Source organism: Micropterus dolomieu, linkage group LG10 (assembly GCF_021292245.1).
Source record: "Micropterus dolomieu isolate WLL.071019.BEF.003 ecotype Adirondacks linkage group LG10, ASM2129224v1, whole genome shotgun sequence".
Taxonomy (NCBI): Eukaryota; Metazoa; Chordata; class Actinopteri; order Centrarchiformes; family Centrarchidae; genus Micropterus; species Micropterus dolomieu.
This window is the reverse complement of record NC_060159.1, coordinates 10657833-10677053: the sequence shown is the minus strand read 5'-3', so window position 1 is coordinate 10677053 and position 19221 is coordinate 10657833. Positions and strand designations below refer to the sequence as shown.

Sequence of the window (19221 nt, the reverse complement as noted above, 5' to 3'; positions counted from 1 at the left end):
GTGACACTCCAGAAGTCTTTAGGACATGCTAGATTTGAACATGATCTGGGAGCGCTTTTTACCCCTTGTGGTAAAGGACTCGGTGTCCTAAGACACACCACAGCAAGAGAGAAAGACAGAGCCAGAGGAAGATAAAACGGGGAAGAGCAAGGGGAAGATTAGAGCAGCAGAGAGAAAATCTGAGAGTGCTGGAAAGCGGGAAAAAAGAGGGAAAAAGAAAGTTGAAAGAGAAAGATAACACTCAATAGAATATTCATGAACGTTGCCTCATATTCATTCATGCTCTGCTGCTGGTGATGATGGGACCTTAACACCAGAGTCTCTGCTTTCTGATAAGCATGATTTCACATGCTCCCAGCCACCCCACAGCTCCCCCATGGCCCTGGCATCCTGGCCCCCTGCACCCAACTAATCCTCAACCTCAGTTTGGATCCCAAGCTATGGGGACCAAAACGTCTTCGTCCCCAGAAGCCTCCGAGGCTCCTGAGCAGTAGTACTTGCTGTGTGTAATATGATCAGGCTGGAGCAGAGCCCTGCACCACTGAGGACAGCCTGTTGTGGAGATAATTTTGACTGAAGGCAAGTCATATTTTTCTCTCTTACAAGACTGGCTGGATCGGGATGTGCACACAGATGGAAGTGGATGAAAATCACCAGTAAACCAGTAAACAGTGACCAAACCATGTCTATAAAACACAGGAGTATTATCTGCAGTCGCAGAGATTTAATTGTGTCTGAAATGTCTTGGTGTTGTCATTCAGCAAGTTAACGTGCCCTTGACCTTTGACTCCTGACCGCTTGATATGCAAAGTTTCCATTTAAGCATCAACTAGAAACAGAAGCTAGAGTCAATATTCCATCAAGCAGCCACATTCCCATACCAAGATGACCCGTCTCTGGCACTGCACTAGAGTCCGGGTTGTTTGTTAATGAAAATCGTAGCGTATAAAAAGAAAGAACACAAAATCAACATTGCATCATTTGAAGATGCTTCTGTTATGCTGATGTCACTGGTTTCATCAGTCACATTCTTTTAATTGTGATTTGGTGGCACTGTAATGGACAGAGTTGTTGCAGTATGCAGTAAACACAGTGTAACATAAAACAGCATGCAAGCACATAGGTTCAATGATATTACACAACATGCAATCAAATGTCCAAGAGCACACTGTCAACAAACAGTTTTTGCAAGCAGAAGCCTATAAAACACACTGACATAAGCAAAGCAACATAAATAGAACTTTGTCAACTATTGGACTGAGTACAAAATAAGGGAGGCAGCAGATTTTCTAAAATATGTTCTGTTGTATTTGATAAATAATGAGATACTTTTGGGTGCTTAAGTGGAGACCTGCCTTACTATTCAATTCAATTAAATTCAATTCAGCTTTATTGGAAAGAATGTAAAACAACAATATTGCCAAAGCTATAAATTACAAAAGAACAATTAATTTGACACATTTCATTAAATAAGTAAATAAAACAGTAATGTGTGTTTGTGTGTAATAATAGTAATAAAAATATATAAAATATAAAAATAAAGTAAAAAAAATATTAAACATAAAAATAAATAAGTAAAACAGTAAACGTGTGTGTGTGTGTGTGTGTGTGTGTGTGTGTATTAACAGTTTTTTTGGTTGTCCTTGAACTGAGGACAACCAGTGGAAAGGATCAACCGGAGGACATATATTTTGCTGCAATGATTTGGCATTCTGGCATTTCTCCCAGTAAATAGGGGAGTTTCTGTGTGTCTGATATAAATTCGAATTTGGGGTATATTTGGGAAATGTTTGCGAAGTGTTTTTGTCTTAGTGTTTTATATTTAGGGCATGAGGTTAGAAAGTGCAGCTCTGTCTCTACCTGTCCTGTGTCACACTGGGAGCAGAGTCTCTCCTCTTGTGGTAGCCAGCTCTGTCTGTGGCGACCCTTTTCTATGGCCAGGCTATGTTCACTCAGTCTGTATGTTGTCAATATTTTTCTTAGTTTAGGACATTTTATTGTGCACAGGTAATTTGCCAGTGTGAATTCTCTTTTTAGGGTCAGATAACACTGTAATTTACTTTGTGTTTTGGTCCTTTTTTTCTAGTATTCAATATATTTTTCAATATTCAATATATCTTTCTGCTTGTTGATAATTTGGTTGGGTTGCTTGAGTTGGTGTTGCTGTCCTTAGGCTGTTGGGGACTGCAGAGAGCCTCAGGACCAGCTGCCTGAGGGGACTCTTCTCTGGTTTCAGCTCCTGGTATGTTAGGGCTTTGTCATGGTATGTCATGCTAACTGATTTTAAGTGATTGTAAAATTAAATTGATCTTTTCTGTATTTTTAGTAAGAGGGGTACTCTGCACAGATTATTTGGTGTTTTTCTCTCCACCTGCAGGATGATCTTGGTGTGGAAAGATTCTATGATTGTTTTGTCCCATTTGTCAAATTCATTATTTAGTTTTGGTCCCCAAATTTTGCTGCCATATAGAATTATTGGTTCTAGTACACATTGGAAAATCTGCTGTGTTTACTGTCAGTGCCCAGGTCTGACAAAATCTCTGCAGGAGATTAAGGTGCTGCTGCAAACCTTCTTTAGTAGGTGAAAGCAACACTAAGTCATCTGCATACAGCAGACCTGTGACCTCTGCATTCCTGCCCCACTCCCCGGCCCTGGGAGAAGAACGCTGTTTGTTTGTTTCCAATCTTTATGGCACATTCACTTTTTGTTCTGATGTTCTTAATCAAATCATATGTTTTTTTCCTCCAATGCCACTTTCAAGAAGCCTTTCACTGGTGTACACTTTAAGAGTGCAATACAGTCAGTTTGATAACAACTGTTCAACTGCAAAACATATTTTAAAATCCTTTAATTAGGCACCCTCATAATTCAATTGCTCTTCTTCTGTGGTGTCCTTCTTTCAGGCCAGTATCCCTGAGAATTATGTTCATATTCAAAAATTCCACTTCCCACAATTTATGTCCAATGGCAACGTTCAATGCAGAGACGTGCAGGGGGAGGTGCGCTGCGTGCTTGAGCACCTGCCCTTTTGCCCTTTGATGCCCAAAGAGCCCTTTTTTCAATACAAAATGTCCTTTATTTATTTATTTTTAAATTTGGAAAGGCCCTTTTGTGAAGGCCTGCCCAATCAAACTATTAGTAAAATGAATGAATGATAATTTTGCATTAAATAAAATGACACACATTATGACCTTTAACCTGATGACCTCATCCGTGACGTGCCCTCCCATTCAGACACCGTTACTACTACACCGTTGATTCAGCAGCACTCCCTACAGGACACCTTCGATTCCACCGGTAAGTGGGCTTGTTGCGGGTTGTTGGATGTATTTTACAAGAAAGACTCAAAGAGAGCATGCACAGTAGTTTGCCATGTGTCGCACATAGAAGTCACGTCAACAACTAATGTTACTTCTACACACATAAACAAAGGTACTCTGTTCACTTAATGCTGTTTGAGGGAGAAAAGTTTCGCGGGCGTCGAAAGGTGTGGTCTTTTTGATGTAATTTGACTAAAAACTTTTCACTTGAACTAGGATTATTACAGTGACTTAATAAAAGCCTTGTGCCTTTTTATAGCATACTTATCAGCTTTTATAAAATTATCATTAAATTCAGAACAGTATTGGAATAGATTTACAGTTTAACTGCAACAGTACAAGGTACAAGGTTGTTTAACACTCATTATACAGTACAAGGCTGCATTACGAAACGAAATTTGTATTTCCTACACACAATACATATTGTCAGGGATTTGAGGGCGCGAAGCAAGAGAGAGCCCAAATGCGCGACACTGGAGAGCAGAGGTACACTTCAGAGATTTTAACCCACAACAGAACAAAGCTTACAGGTGATGGAAAATCCTAAATGACAAGGTACAGGTAACACAGAAGCTGGCAAAACACACATCTAACGACAGAGTGTATATACGCTACAATGACCGGACGGGGACTAGACAGAAACACCAAACATATATGCGTAGGGACTAACGAGCAGGGCGGGAGCAACACAGGTGACAAGGTTCAGGACTGACGACACAGGCAGGCAGAGAGACAGCAGGGGAAAACAGAGAGACTGGCAGGCACCCAGATTACTGGGTGGCAACAGACAACACAAGTTACTGGACACTAAACATATCAGAGAAATATAAATGACAAACTAATACAGACACAAGCAGACAGATCACCAATAACTAAAACCAACAGGGAAAACAGGCTGAAGCTGGGATTATACAGAACTCAGGGCAGACACAGGCAAAACAACACAGAAGTACACAGACCAGAAGTGAACACTAAGACATGAACTAAGGCACAGGACTAGGAACTAAGATAAGGGACAAGACAGATACTAAGTAAACTTAAACATGTGGATGAATAAAATAATGCTACAATGCTACACAGAGACTAAAGCAGAATGATAAAAATAAGATTAATTAAAGAAACATAAATTGACATCTAGCAAACAGACAGAACCCAAGCATAATGGTACAGAAACTAATACATGAGACAGGAACAGAACTGAACAAGAACTAAGGCAGACACCGAGATGACAGAACAGATCAGACTAGAACCACCACACAGAACAAGCAGAAGAAAGAACAACATAGACAAACTCAACAATGGACCAAGATAGCTGAACAAGACAGATTAACACAGAATGATAATAACCAAACGGATAACAAATCAGGCACAGCTCACAATAAACACTAACAGACTGGGCACAGGACTGAACCCCAAAACACTAACAGACTAAATAACAGATGCTGAACTAATCAAATAACTCAGAGTGCTAAACTTAACATAGCCAACAGGCAGAGTGTGACACATATAAGTGTAGGCCTTAAAATATGGTAACACATAAACTAAAATAAAACAATATATACAGATATTTATATACATATATACATACGCATGGACACCCTGAACATTCCAAAGTGCATTTTTTGAACTTGCATCTGGGGTAAATGTAAACAGCAGCATCCGGATGATAATATGAAAGATTCATTTTCACTATAAACAGTCTGACATTTGGAAAAAGAGTCCATCTATACTGCATTTGTGCAGCATATAGATGTAAAACACAAAGTCCACCTCCTCTCATCTTGCTGGAGTCTTGCGCTGATAGCTCGGAACAGGGACCATCTGCCGAGTGCTTGATCCGGGAGGTTGATGGGACAGGTCTCTGTAACAATGTGGGCACAACAGTCTCTGAATTCCGTTGCTTGGACAATATGAGATGTGGTCTGCTGCTCTTTAATCCAAAAAACCCTGTCTTCATCTTCCAATAACTGTATTTATGTCAGAGGTAACGCATGTTGTAGCAGTAAAGCCGGAAAAAAACATAAAAAATGTTTATAAAAAACAAGTGTAGCAAAGTTTGAAGGAGCTACTACTGCAGTAGTGTTTACAACAGCAAAACTACTATGAAAATTCAATAACAGGAAATATATATAAAAATGTCAGTGTCAATGTAAAAAAAAGAATATTCTTGACATCAAAGTAAAGAGTGAAGAAGAAAGGGCCCTATTAGATTTCAGAAAAAGGTATGAAATGTTAATGTGAAGGATTAATGCTAGTTTATTTATTTAGATTTATGATTAGGCATATAGTCAATAAAAATTCAAATATATCTCAGATTCATAATGCAATATATACAATCATTATCACAATATTGCATACTGTAGACACACAAGCAAGCAATACACAGACACGTATACACCTCTGTCTATAGATTTGTTTGTCTCACTCTTATCCTGCCATGACCACCCTCATTCTTTCCCTGTTAATGTTTCCTTCCCAGATTATTTCCCACACTTTTTTGATTCTGGTATCTTATTTCCTCTCACTGCAGCTCTTGGTGTGCAGCAGTCTCTGTGAGCATCTCCCTCTTATTTTATCGTAGCAGTCAGCCTTTGCAGCGGCTGCAGCACTACAGCAGCTCAGTCACTGTGAGCCAGTCCCAAACACTCTTTCAATCTTTACATCTTTTCAAGGTCACATAATTGTTTAATCAGCTAATATATCTCCTATGTTTGTTTTAATATCTCTAGTCATGGATCACATCCAGTAGTATCAGCAGCAACAACAACAGCAGCAACATCCCCAGCAACCCCTCAACAGCCACTGTTCCCTGTCAGCCCACAGTGTTTTAAAGCTAGAACTGGGTATTCCCTGTGTTTCTTTTTCAAAACAGCGTCACATCATTTGCTGATGTATTGATACAGAAGCATCTGTATACGCATATTAGCTGTGAGGAATACCTCACAATGTATTTCTGTTTTGATGTTTTGAGAACAGCCCTATTTAAATCCTTGTTCCATGTGCCCCTTTTATACTTTGAGGACCTGCCCTTCCAAAGGTCTCTGTCCCTGGTTCAGTGCTAGTGCAGAAAGTAATGTACCTTATGCAGTGACACAAAAGTAAGTGTATGGAGGTCTGGTGGTTGGATGGATGTGTCTTGGACAAATGACCTTGAATTATCGGATGCCATTTCATTAACCTCAATCTCTCAGTGGCCTAACCCTCACCACAACTTATTTGCCATTTACAAGGTACAAGGTACAAAGTTGTTTATTAGCCATTATACAGCATAAGGCTGCATAACAAAACGAAATGTGTAGTTCCTTTGTGCTACACACACAACATATAATTAAGTGTAGGCCTATATTAAAATATGCTAACTTTATATTTTTTATTTATATACATATATACATATATACATACACGTATACATTCAGAGGATTCCACAGTGCATTCTTTGAATTTGCACCTCTGGGTTGAATGTAAACAGCAGCAACAAGATGATAATATGAAAGTTTTATCTTCACAATAAACAGTCTGAGATTTGGTAAACAGAGTCGAAGCACAAAGCATCATCAATGTAAAACACAGCTCATCTTGCCGGAGTCTTGTGCTCACAGCTTGGAACATATACTATCTGCTGAGTGCTTGATCTGGGATGTTGATGGGGCAGGTCTCTGTAACAATGTAGGCACAACAGTCTCTGAATTCCGTTGCTTGGTCAACATGAGTCCCATTTTATCCAGGCCGGACTAAATGGATTTGGACCAGTAGCTGACTTTTTTTCCCACAGGGATCCTGTAGGAGTCAATTTCATTTTTCATCATGGGCCTGGGACGGGACAGGAAAAAAAGTGAATGGGAAAGGGTGGGATGGGGATCATAGGTCCGTTTTTTATACAGTATACAAATATGCATTTCTAATATGAATAAATGCTATTCTTAGACTTTTTGGGGATCCGTATGGCACAGGAGTGTGTAGCACAGGATTGGGAAGGCACAAGAGTATTCTTGTGGGAGTGGGTTGGGACAGGAGTGAAAATCCACACCCGCTGATAAGCACCATGATGCACATGATGTCTGGAAAGCGACTTAAAACATTTATTTTTGTGTCAACACAAAAAAACAATTCCATACCTGTATAGCTGAACCCCTGTACAATGTTGCAGGTGCCACTTGTTAAAGTAGACACTTATCCCATAGATGACATCTGCCTCTAGTTGGCTTCTCTTTACAACACACTATCCTATTCAACATCACTCTTTCTTTCATCCCCATTGTCTGACTCCAGCATTTACTTTTATTCAGTTCCTGTCCCCTTTCTATGCTGCCAGCGCCATTCATGCTGCTTCATGTACATGTGTAACCTTGGTGACTGGCAAATAGAGCTGTAATAGCATCATTCAACTTTTGCGTTTTTTTTTCAAAATGGGCAAGCCCTGAACAGAAGCCATGGAATGTCACATACGCAGTCATATTTGGGAAAAAGGTGTCTTTACACAACCCCATATTTGTTTTATGTCAGGATCTAGGGTGCGCAAAGCAGGAGAGAGCCAGAATGCACGACACTGAGGGCAAAGATATAGTTCCAGGGTTTTTAATCCAAGGCAACAAGCAAGACAAAAATCACAGGCAGTGGAAACTGGCAACATCAAAAAAGCAGAACAGGTAACACAGCAACTTGCAGAACACACATCATATGACAATGACTGGACCAAGACTGAGGAGAAACAAGCAAACATATATACACACAGGGTTAACGAGTTGGGAGGAGATACACAGGTCAGAGACATGAGACTAACAAGACACAGGCAGGCAGAGAGACAGCAGGGGAAAACAGAGAGACTGGCAGGCAGGCAGATTACTGAGGGGGAACAGACATAACACAAGTTACGTTAACAGAACAGAATAATGAAAATAACAAACTAATCCAGACACAAGCAGACAGATCACAAATAACCTAACACCAACAAGGAACACAGAATGAAGCTAAGATAGATAAAATTGAACCAAGAACAGACAAAACCAAAATAACGCAAACACATAACTAGGAGTAAATAACACAGTACATAAGTACATAACTAAGACGCAGAACTCTAATGCAGGGCTAAACCTAAGATACAAGACAGACAGGTACAAAGTGAGCTAAACAGAACAATGAAACAAGGCTAAACAGAGAACACCAGACATGAAACAAAACTCAGAAACAGAAGACATGGACCAACTGTTGCACAGATGGGAACAGAGACAGGACAGAGACAGGACCAACCAGGAAACAGGACAACACTCAATAAGGAAAGGAACAGAAATAAGAAAAATACCAACACACCGCTAAACACTAGCTGACAGATAATAACCAAATAAATAATAACCCAGACTAAATAACAGATACCGTACTGATCAATAAGTAAACACACAGTGAACTAAACTCAACAGTAGATACAAAACCCAAACCTCAGAATCAAGAACCAAAACCCCAAAACAGAGAAACCAAAATCAAAACACAGAGAAGGCATGGCCAAAATAATTTAACACAGACAACAGGACAGGATTGCAACATTTTACCTGATCTTCTAGATGTTCTAATAAATCATTTTGAATTTTGAGGAAAGGTTCAGACTTCAAACTCCTTTTGGTGTTTAATTTTACCATTTGTTTGATCATCAAATGTTTATATCAAGTTTTAGAAGTAAGACAAATACATTTAGGATATCAAAAAACTCACTCCCACAGCCACTCAGGAATTTGCATGTGTTTATGTATGATGACCAAATATGTTATTCAGTTTTGTTTTTGTCCTTTAAATACGTCCACCATGCCTAAAACCATTCCAGCAACTCAAACTACATCTCCAATCCCAACATATGTAATAATAATAATAGTTTATGTTCATGTGAATGACTGAAGCATCCAGATATTCTCTGTAATGCTCTGCTAATGAGCTACTTGCAAAATAATGTCTGTTCTTTGATGCATCAGGTCTGCACAGGTACAATCTCTTCGTCTTATTACTGTCTTGGTTTCATCCATAATAATGAGGGCCCGCTCTGAAACATGAGTGTCTGCGTGGTTGGGAAGCTGATGAGCTGAAGTTCAGTGTTCATCAGAGATTTTTATCTTTTAGGCTAATGGTCTTCACACAGTTACACTGCTGGCATACAAGAAATGCTATTACTAAACAAGAGTCTACAACCATGCCAGACTCTGTGAGGCTATACTCAAGAACAGCACTGCTAAAAACTAACACCAGCATGGTAACGTGCCTACAGTGACGATGCAAACATTCTGATATTTAACAGATATAAAGTGTGTTAGCTTGCTAACATTAGCTAACTCATTTGGAGGTATTGCTATAAATCTGTAATTATCATAACTGCTGCTCACACAGGTGCACATACAGTATATGTCACTGTATGTGATAGGTACACTGACAGTAGGCATTATTTCTTCAACAAATAAACACACTCGGAGCCTCACTCACTACGTTTTCTAGGTAGTGCACAATTTAATCTTCAACTCTGGCTTGCGGTATAAATGCCAGTCTAATCTAAAAAATAACAATAATTGTAGGCTTTCTGTCCAGTTGACATATTGCTGCAAAGGGCTCAATTGACATTACAGTCTGTGGCACAGATGCAATTGATTTTCTGTGCACCTGCGAACAGCATTCACAACAAAGTTCAAGCCTGTGAGTCTGTGTATTAATTTATCAAACTCAGACGTCTGTGCACGCTTCCCGGGCTGGAACCTCCATGTACCATGTCACCTTTTACAACCACCTCATGTGACTCCTCTGTGTTGACATACATCTAAGATATCAGGGTTTCACCATCATTTAAGCTCCATGTCTGACAGGAGCCCTCCCTTCCCTCATCATCTGTCTCCCTCAAAGTTCATATGATCGCAGGCAAACTGTCCCATTGCTGCTGAGGCTGATTAAAGCGGCATCAAAGTCTCAGCCTCTGGCTTTGAATACATCACATGTCAGCTTATTTGAGAGTTGTATTGAATAATAACCTTAGCTTAAACGTGCCTCCTCAATCTAAGATGGAAAATATGTCCTTATCAACAACATCCTCTTTTGTAAATATAATCTCTCTGAGTCCAACCCAATTAATTTCTCCTTTCAAACTTTGTAGAAAGTTTGTAGCTAGTTTGTATTCAAAGTCTTTTCATTAGCTGGATTGAGTGCTTCGGAAACACTTTTAATTGTTTGTGTTTGATTCCTACTAAAGCAGGGCCTGTAATTAAAAGAGAAACAGACAGAGGGAGAGATAAATTGCTAGTTAAACTGCCAAAGTGATCTTCAAAGTGCCCAAACAAGTAGGGGAAGTAAAGGCTAGGAAGTGACTTCCAGGCCTCTTAGCTGATACCAATTTTGTTTGTTCAAAAGAACACAGTAATGCCTTAAATAGGCTACATGAAATTCATGCATTTCATATTAATGTCAACAGAAACACAATGGAAAAAGTAATTCACCCAAACTGAATGCTTGTCATGGCACCCAAACAACAACATAAAATCTGTTATTTCATCCCCCTGTAGCCTGGAAATAACCCATTGTCCAAACTTTTCCACTGGGACAGCAACGTTTGACTGAAAGTACTGAAAATACACTGAAGCTGTATGTGAACTGTTGGAACTGTAGCCAAAAAATTAAATATCCACAAAAACTGTATTTTAATCCACTTTTATCTTTATGTCATTGCAGTAACGTCATATAATACAGCATTAAATCTGAAATCACTATCATCGGGACAGCGTGCCATCGCACAGGTCCATATTCCATGTTACATAGATAACCATGTTCACACAGTGACAATATCCTGTTTCACATATTGCTGCGCACCCCCATCAAAGCAGCATTATCTCTCCGTTGACCCACAGGCTGACCTGCTCTGTTAACGGGTTATGCTGAGAAAGTGCTGAGTGGCCATTTCCAACAAATGGGATTTCCTTATCTCTAGTCTGAAAGTATTCTGTCACCAGCAATAGATGACTCTCTCCATTTTGCTTTGTAATTCATTTCCGGGACTTTCTCTTTGCCTCACATTCTCCTCTCTGACAGGTGAGATAGATAAAATAGTGAGAGCCACTTGTTTGCAGGTGGCTGCTGAGGAGCTCAACTTCATGAGGATAGATCATGTAAATGCAACAAGCTTCTGTTATGTAAAAGCTAAGCTGAAAACAGAAATGAGGATTACAGATAGCATCCAAATTTGATTTTATAATAAAATATTGATACATTCAATTCAAAACATGCAAATGAGGAAGATAATTTTAAATTTCTAAATTCTAAAAAGAGCCTCTGCAGTGCTATCAGCTCAACTGATTCATGCGTGTATGCTAATCTGCTGTGTTTATAATCTAACATTTGCATTCTGCAAGAATTACACTTATCAAGTACGACACACACACACACACACACACACACATACACATGCTGTTATTGGCTTTAGTATGGGGGACTGCTAGTGAAGCCTCTGTGCCAGCAGACTGCCATCTCATTATCTCCAGTTACACAAATGCAGTAGAACTGGTGAGAAATGTGCAAATCATTGCAACAGTTGATGAGTGAAGTCAGGACACTCTCAGAAGCTAGCACAGAATGGCAGCATGAATGGCAATGCCAGCTGTGGTAAATGTCCATTTTTCTTTCTAAGATCTCAGCATTTACAATCCATCTAGTTTTTTTTGGAAATGTAGGTCTGAAAAAGAGTGAAGGAAGGCTGTTGGTTTGTTGATTTTTTCAACTGGACAGCAGGAAACCTTGAGTAGGGATGAAATATATTAGTGAGCAAAGGATATGTCCTTGTTTTAGATCCAGGTTGACAGGAGAGAAAAAAAGAAGTAGACGTGGATGAACACAGAGTGCTTTAACGCACTTGATAATTCTGTGCTTTCCTCACTCATGTCCTTGGCAGTATTGCAGTAAATCATGTTGACACTCCTCTTGCTGCCCAGGTAGCAGCAGACAACAGCCCCCTTTATTCAAGTTGCTGGTCAAGGTCATTAGTGAGTCATTACAACTTCCTCCTCGCACATTCTTCAACTCTTTAATGATGCGTGCATACACCTGCCACCAGACAAAGATAGAAGAGTGAAAAATCATCCATCTCTTTTTCTGACCTCCTCCCATGCTCTCGCTCTTTTAACTTCCCGTCTCTGCCCATCTATTAATGCCATCTCTCCTCTCCTCTCTGCTCTGTAATGTTGACTACATGCAGTATCTTTCCTCTCCTCCCTGACATTGATTCCAGTGATTTAAGTCCTGCAACTCATGACACAAATTACCTGTAATTTACAGCCACCCCTCCATTTGACTCATAACATGCTCCGGTGAGAATTCAATGTTCCTCCTGTCTCATTCACTTGTTTTTTCTCCTCTCTGTTCCTTGCTCTTTGTTCTCCTTTCTCTTTCTCTCTCTTTGTCAGTCTCCTTGCACTCACACCTTTACTGCACTACGATTTATAGCCTCGGCTGTTCCTTGTCGCAAAAAGAAAGCCTATGCAAGCACAGTGTGAACTCTGACAAAGTCTAACAATTTCCTTTTCAATGGGGGCCGGGATGCAAAGCTGAAAATTAAGTCTCAGGCTTGCCACTTAAAAAGAGAAAAGCTGGATCCTTCAATACTCAGCAAAAGATAATGTTGGCATACATCACAAGAAAGGTATTTTAGTGTAATACCCAGTGTATTTGTTCATCCTCTTGTTTGAAAAACTCCCTAAATGGATCAGCTTCTCTTCAAAGGCTCTTCACCAGGAGACAAAAAGAGAATGTTTTTACTTGGCACTTGCTGAGGGATACTTAAAAAAAATCCTTTATCTGTCATTTGCTGAAAAGTTAAAAGCAAATTCGCTGGCTGATTCAACTTGTGACAGCAAAATTCCTGTCTATTGTTTCCCCCAAGGAGAAAATTTAAGAGTACATCAAAAAGCATCACACCAGGCGTGTGTTCCCTCAAACTTGAGGCTCTCTCTTGGAAAAGAAAAGGGGGTTGGACTGTGTCACAAACCAGTGATTGGAAAATGTCCTTTGTCATTTAGTGTCTGCAGGTAGATGCCTTGCAGATATGGCACTTCAAGAATGGAGGTTCCAATCACCTCTGAAATGGAATTATGGAGCACTTCACAGCTCAGTGGCATTTGAATGCTTTCAGCAATATGCTATGAAGGGAACATAGCATAGCTAAAATGAAGCAGACACCTGAACTATAGTCGCAGTGAAGAATGCACATTTAGTATTCTTGATACCTCTTCTTTGTATCTAACCCTCTCTTCTCTCTCTGCTGTTTTCCCCTCAATCTCTTTTTCTTCTTTTTGTCTCTCATATTTTTCTCTCCTTCACCAAACTACAGAATCACTAATCTGGATTGTGATTGAGACCTTATGGACTTCAAAGTTATGGTGTCAATAGTGTGCTGAGGGAGGTGAATACAGATTTCTGGGGAAAAACTGAGGAGAGAAACTTCTGTGATGGAGTGTATAGATTTGTTTGTCTACGCATCAGAAAATGTTCAAGCAACTGAATACTGAAAATCCTTTACCTGAACTGAACTATAAATATTCTCAATGATGAGGGAAGTTCTCTGACCTTCAAGTACTGATTAAAATAATTACAGCACAAGATGGTGAGGTATACCAAAGATGAGCAGAAGAAAAGACAAATGGCTCAGTTAAAAAAAACATCCATTGGGGTTACAGAGTGGGAACAATACACTGAATCTAACGACCCCATTTAAATGATAATGAAATTGGGAAATGTGGTCCAGCTTGGCTCACATAGTCCACAAAAACAATCTCAAGAGAATTTAATACAATCATATTAAAGTCATGTTCAGAGGTAGATTTGCAAGTAAACAAAATGCTTGACATTTGTATTCCCATTTTGTGGTAACCTGTAATTTCCTGCCATATAACATAGGCCTAATGATGAAAAAAGACAAAAGAGGCTACAGAGTGTCTGTATTCAGACAATGCAGACCATATTTAACACAACTGAGAAACAGAGTATTAGCACAGACAGTAAAACATTTCTCTCATTTAAGTTTCATCAGGGTGATATCTGTATATGCCTATTACTTTTTTTATTTAATCATTTCTTCCATTTGCTTGTTTTTTTAACCTATAGAAGTTTGTTTTACTTATTAAGATTGATTTGATGTGTAGTCAGAAGCATTAAAGGTACAATGTGTAATTCCTGTAACGCTGTAACATTAGAGCTTGTCTTTATAATAACCTCATAAATTAAGCTTTTTTACGTCTTCCTGGATTAGCGGGGCGTCGCTTCTTTTGCAACAATGAAGTTAAAGGACGACGTGATGTGATGTGACCTTGTGTGATGATCTGCGGGGGAGGAGGGGGGGCTTGTCTCCTGCCTATGTGTGTCTGCTCCTCCTTGTCACTGAGTTTAGACACAATTGACAATTTGTACTGATTTTTAAAAAACAAACGGCAGCGATAAAATTTACAGTGGAAGAAGCAGATTGTGATATTTCATCATGTGGGGAGAAAATATCAGGGGAATTGAAACCAGCAGAGGGACAGAGACACCAAAAGGACTGGCAAGCATGGGATGCAAATTTCATCATTTTTCAGAATCAGATCTTTTTTTCATATACAGTACTGTGCAAGAGTTTTAGGCAGGTGTGGGAAAAATGCTGTAAAGTAAGATTGCTTTCAAAAATAGCCATGTTAAAAGATTATCAATTAACAATACGCAAAGTGAATGACAAAAGAAAAATCTAAATCAAATCACTATTTGGTGTAACCACCCTTTGCCTTCAATACAGCGTCAATTCTTCTTGGTACACTTGCACAAACTCCTTGTTCTTCTTTACACTGAAGATAGTTCTAAATGACTTTCGCTGTATGTTTGGGGTCGTTTTCATGATGGAGAAAACATTTGGGGCCAATCAGTTGCCTCCCCGATGGTATTGCATGATGGATAAGTATCTGCCTGTACTTCTCAGCTTTGAGACCATTAATTCTTACCAAATCCCCAACTCCGTTGGCAGAAAGACAGCCCTGAACTTGGCCCTCCACCATGCTTCACTGTTGCCTGCAGACACTCATTCTTGTACCGCTTTCCAGCACTTCGGCGAGCAAACTGCCTTCTGCTACAGCCAAATATTTAAATTTTTGACTCATCAGTCCAGAGCACCTGCTGCCATTTTTCTGCATCCCAGTTCCTGTGTTTCCGTGTATGGATACCGGAGGTATGGCTTTTTAGTGTGGCAGTAGATGGGTGTACCAGGGTCCCACTGTTTTCTGCCTGTTCTGAGCTGATGGCACTGCTGGACATCTTCCGATTTCAAAGGGAAATAAGCATGATGTGTCTTTCATCTGCTGCAGTAAATTTCCTTGGCAGACCACTGTGTCTGTGGTGATTTGGTGAATTTCAATTGGTGATCACTAGCACCTGTTTGGTATAATTGTTTCATCCTGACAATACACCTAATCCCTGACTTTGTGCAAGTGTACCTAGAAGAATTGATGCTATTTTGAAGACAAAGGGTGGTCACACCAAATTTTGATTCGATTAAGACTTTTTATCTGTTCACTCACTTTCTTAATTGATAAATATAATCTATTAACATGTCTATTTTTGAAAGCATTCCTACTTTACAGCATTTTTTGTGACAAAACAAAGAATGCTTACTTCTTCACATTCTGTTGATCATGTTAGTTTATTTTTTGAATGAAAGTTAAAAATCTTACACATTGCGCCTTTAAAGTGATGAACGGTCTCAGATCAATAGCTGGCAGACCTGCACTTTCATTGCACTAAAATATGACCGCAGTACTACAGATCAGGATTTCACCTTTTACGTCTGACAACTCAAATAGCTTTCTGCTTGAATAGTGCTTGATTGAATTGCTGATGTGTTTCGCGCGTGTGTGTGTGTGTGTGTGCTCTAAGTGAAAAGAAGAATGACAGAGTTAGTGTGTTTATTGTTATTGTGAGACTTCGGTTACTTTACACACACACACACACACACACACACACACAAACATGCATACACAAGCACAACTTTAATCTCCATTGAACACTTTACTCCTGCCTGATATTTTTATGCTTTACAACCAGCAATCAAACCGTGGAGAGCCAGAGCTGGTTTCAGCACCAAAGGGATTAAAGAGCGTCCAATTTAAGTTTTAGTATTCTCCTGTCATGGCCAAAGGTAACAGCTCAATTCTGATGTAATTTTTATGTCCTTTCTATATGTTTCCAAACGAGCCATAACACTTTCTCCTTGACCCATTTGTAAAATAATTCCATTGTAAATAATAACATCTCTTGTTGCTGCTGATCTAGAAGCCAATGTTAAATCAACCCTCATTTGCTTTCTTGGTCTGTCCTTACGTTTTCCGCTTGCAAATGTCTCCTCCTCCATATTCGTTCTTTCACCATTACAGTGTAGGAGTGATGGAGGAGGCTGCGAGTCTCCTTAGAGTTGAATCATCCGAAGCTTGTCCCAACTGTGTGCTCCGACTGCTCTTCACTTCGCCCCTTTGCTGACTCCACGAGGAGACTTTAATTGCTCAGTGTCATGGACTCTCTCAGGTGAGGCATGTGGTGACCCATCAGGAGGACTTAATGAGAGGTGAAAGGGTGAGGGAGGCACAAGGAGGTTTGGGGTTGTGCGGGTATCATCCAGTGAGAGTGAGAAGTCAGAGAGTGAAACATGTTGAACCTTCACCACAGTGCTGCTGTAGATGCCTAACAAATAGTAATGCAGTTATTTTTAGTGGAAAATACTTTACACTTTACTCTCAACGAATCTGAGCAGCAATTAATGATTTTGCAAAGAGAGCTAACCCTGTTCCTCAGCAAACACATAAATGAACATGCATCTTAGTTAAATAAGTAATTGGCTAATTGGCAAATATGCAGCATACAAGGAGGTTTGGGTGGTGGAGGGAGCTGGGGCAGCAAACAATGTTGGCATACGTGTTTCAGCAGAATGATAGTAAGAAGTTACAGGAGCATGGATATAACTGGACATGACTAGTGAGCAAAACATGACCAACATGAACACAGAGACCGTGACACACATTTAAAATAAATTTTAAATCATGATTAAAAGATCAAGTGTGTGACCATAAACTGTAACTAATTCAAATAACCTTATACAGGCTTTTGTTTTATGTTTTATGTATTGCTGTTCTTGTTTTATGTGTTCTTATGAAATGTGTTCTTCTATATGTACAGTATTGCTGTAACTGTTTTAATGTGCCTAGTTTTTATGTGTCTTTTCTGCCCAGGGATCGCAGTTGAAAATTAGCCAAGAAGGCTAAACTGGCACATGTACAGAAATGTCTATTAATGTGCACTGTCAATGTAACTTTAAACTGTAGAAAGAAAAATAAAATGTTGGATGTAGTTTTCAGTTGATAGATTGGCAAATGTGGTGTGGTTTAGCGCAGCTCAAGGCAGGAAATTATCATACAATCAGACCAAACGCCTGTGCAGTAACTTTATGCAAAGCACCCAGACATAATATCCATTCTGAGGAAGCACAAAATGTTGAGCTAGGCTTTCGGTTGTCAGAATGGTAAATGCCTCTGCCAGACTATAGACTTCCATTATAGTTAATAATATCTATTCACGATGTCAAATCCAGAGAGGTAAGGGGCCCCCAGCATTACCCAATGTGCATCTGACTTAATTTCCCCCCCAGAAACACAAATAGGACATTTCCTCTCCAGAGACACAAAAAATAAGTGTGGAGAATAAAAAGTACCTGAACAGGAGATGGTATTAAAAGACTGGGCTGTCAACAGTAGATGTCCAATTCTCTAAATAATGTGTCTTCAAAAATTTCAGTGCATTAATTTCCATTTTAACAGTGATAGAATGTTAACAGGATTGTCAAATGAACCTTATTTTGGACATCTGAACTTTTGCCAAATATCAGGGGTTTTTTTTTAGTTACAAAGCTTTACTTTACTCATTTCACTTTATTGAAGTTATTCCTCTGTTAATGCATGAAAATCCTAAACCTTTCTACTAAACATACTCATATTCACAAAGTGCACAACCAATATGTTTTGGTTAAAAAAACAAAACATGGGAAAAAAGAAAGGAGCTGTCAAATGTAGATAAGGGAGAGTATTAAAAAATGGCAAATATGTCCAATAATACAGTCACTTAGGGGTATGAAGAATACAGAAAAGGCTTGGATGAAGAAGCGTGCCAGGCTTTAAAGTGATCAAATACACTTTTTGTTAAATTCAGCAAAAATTTCCTCACGGTTTGCTAACTCTCCATTTTGTGTGTGTTCTGAAAAAAAAAATCCAGTTTTCCTACACAGCACAGACTCTGACTAACTGAACAAAATAGAAAGTGGTGTTGCCACACATTATTCCAACAGTCAACACAGCTAATCAGCAACAGGAACGTTAGTGCTTGTGCACAGGAGTGATGGGGGGAGGGGAGCAGTGGGAGAGAGAGTTCTATACACATTTGAACGTGCTGGACTTCAGGTACTGTGAAGAAGGAGAGATGGTTGGAGAAACAGTCAAAGAGAAAAAGGTCTGAACAGTATAAACAGAGAAGAAAGCTATATGACCAGGCAAGGGCGAAGGCGTTTCAACTCTGGATAATCCTTGAGATTTGAAAATCAGGGGCGTAGCCTCTGAGGGATGACTTAAGGGAGGGGTGTATTTGTGTTGAGTTCAAATATCAACAATCCCTCTGCAGAATCACTTACTCTCCCTTTAAATGTAAGCAAAGGAACCGCCAATCCATGTCTTGTCTTTGTTCATCGTGCCATGAGTATTTAAAATGTTATCACTTTTCAGTCTTTGATGGCTCCCTTTGAACTGTTTTCTGTGGATTCTTGACCAATATTTTCTAAGAGAATAGTTCTAGGGTGTATAGGTCCAATGCTTAACTTTACGCTAATGTTAGCTAAGA

General features: G+C 39.4%; 2 long non-coding RNA genes across 3 annotated transcripts; one reads left to right on the top strand and one right to left on the bottom strand.

The window, feature by feature from the left end:
* Positions 1-7087: 7087 nt before the first annotated feature.
* LOC123978109 lies at positions 7088-7583 on the bottom strand. Its single transcript, XR_006826874.1, has 2 exons — positions 7437-7583; positions 7088-7131 (listed from the first exon to the last, which is right to left on the bottom strand). It is a non-coding gene; the product is annotated as an uncharacterized LOC123978109 (long non-coding RNA).
* Positions 7584-7793: 210 nt separating this feature from the next.
* Positions 7794-17685, top strand: LOC123978108. 2 transcript variants are annotated; one of them, XR_006826872.1, is made up of 4 exons: positions 7794-7967; positions 16390-16483; positions 16719-16866; positions 17568-17685. It is a non-coding gene; the product is annotated as an uncharacterized LOC123978108 (long non-coding RNA). The 2 variants fall into 2 exon arrangements; XR_006826873.1 differs by lacking the exon at positions 16390-16483.
* Positions 17686-19221: the final 1536 nt, after the last annotated feature.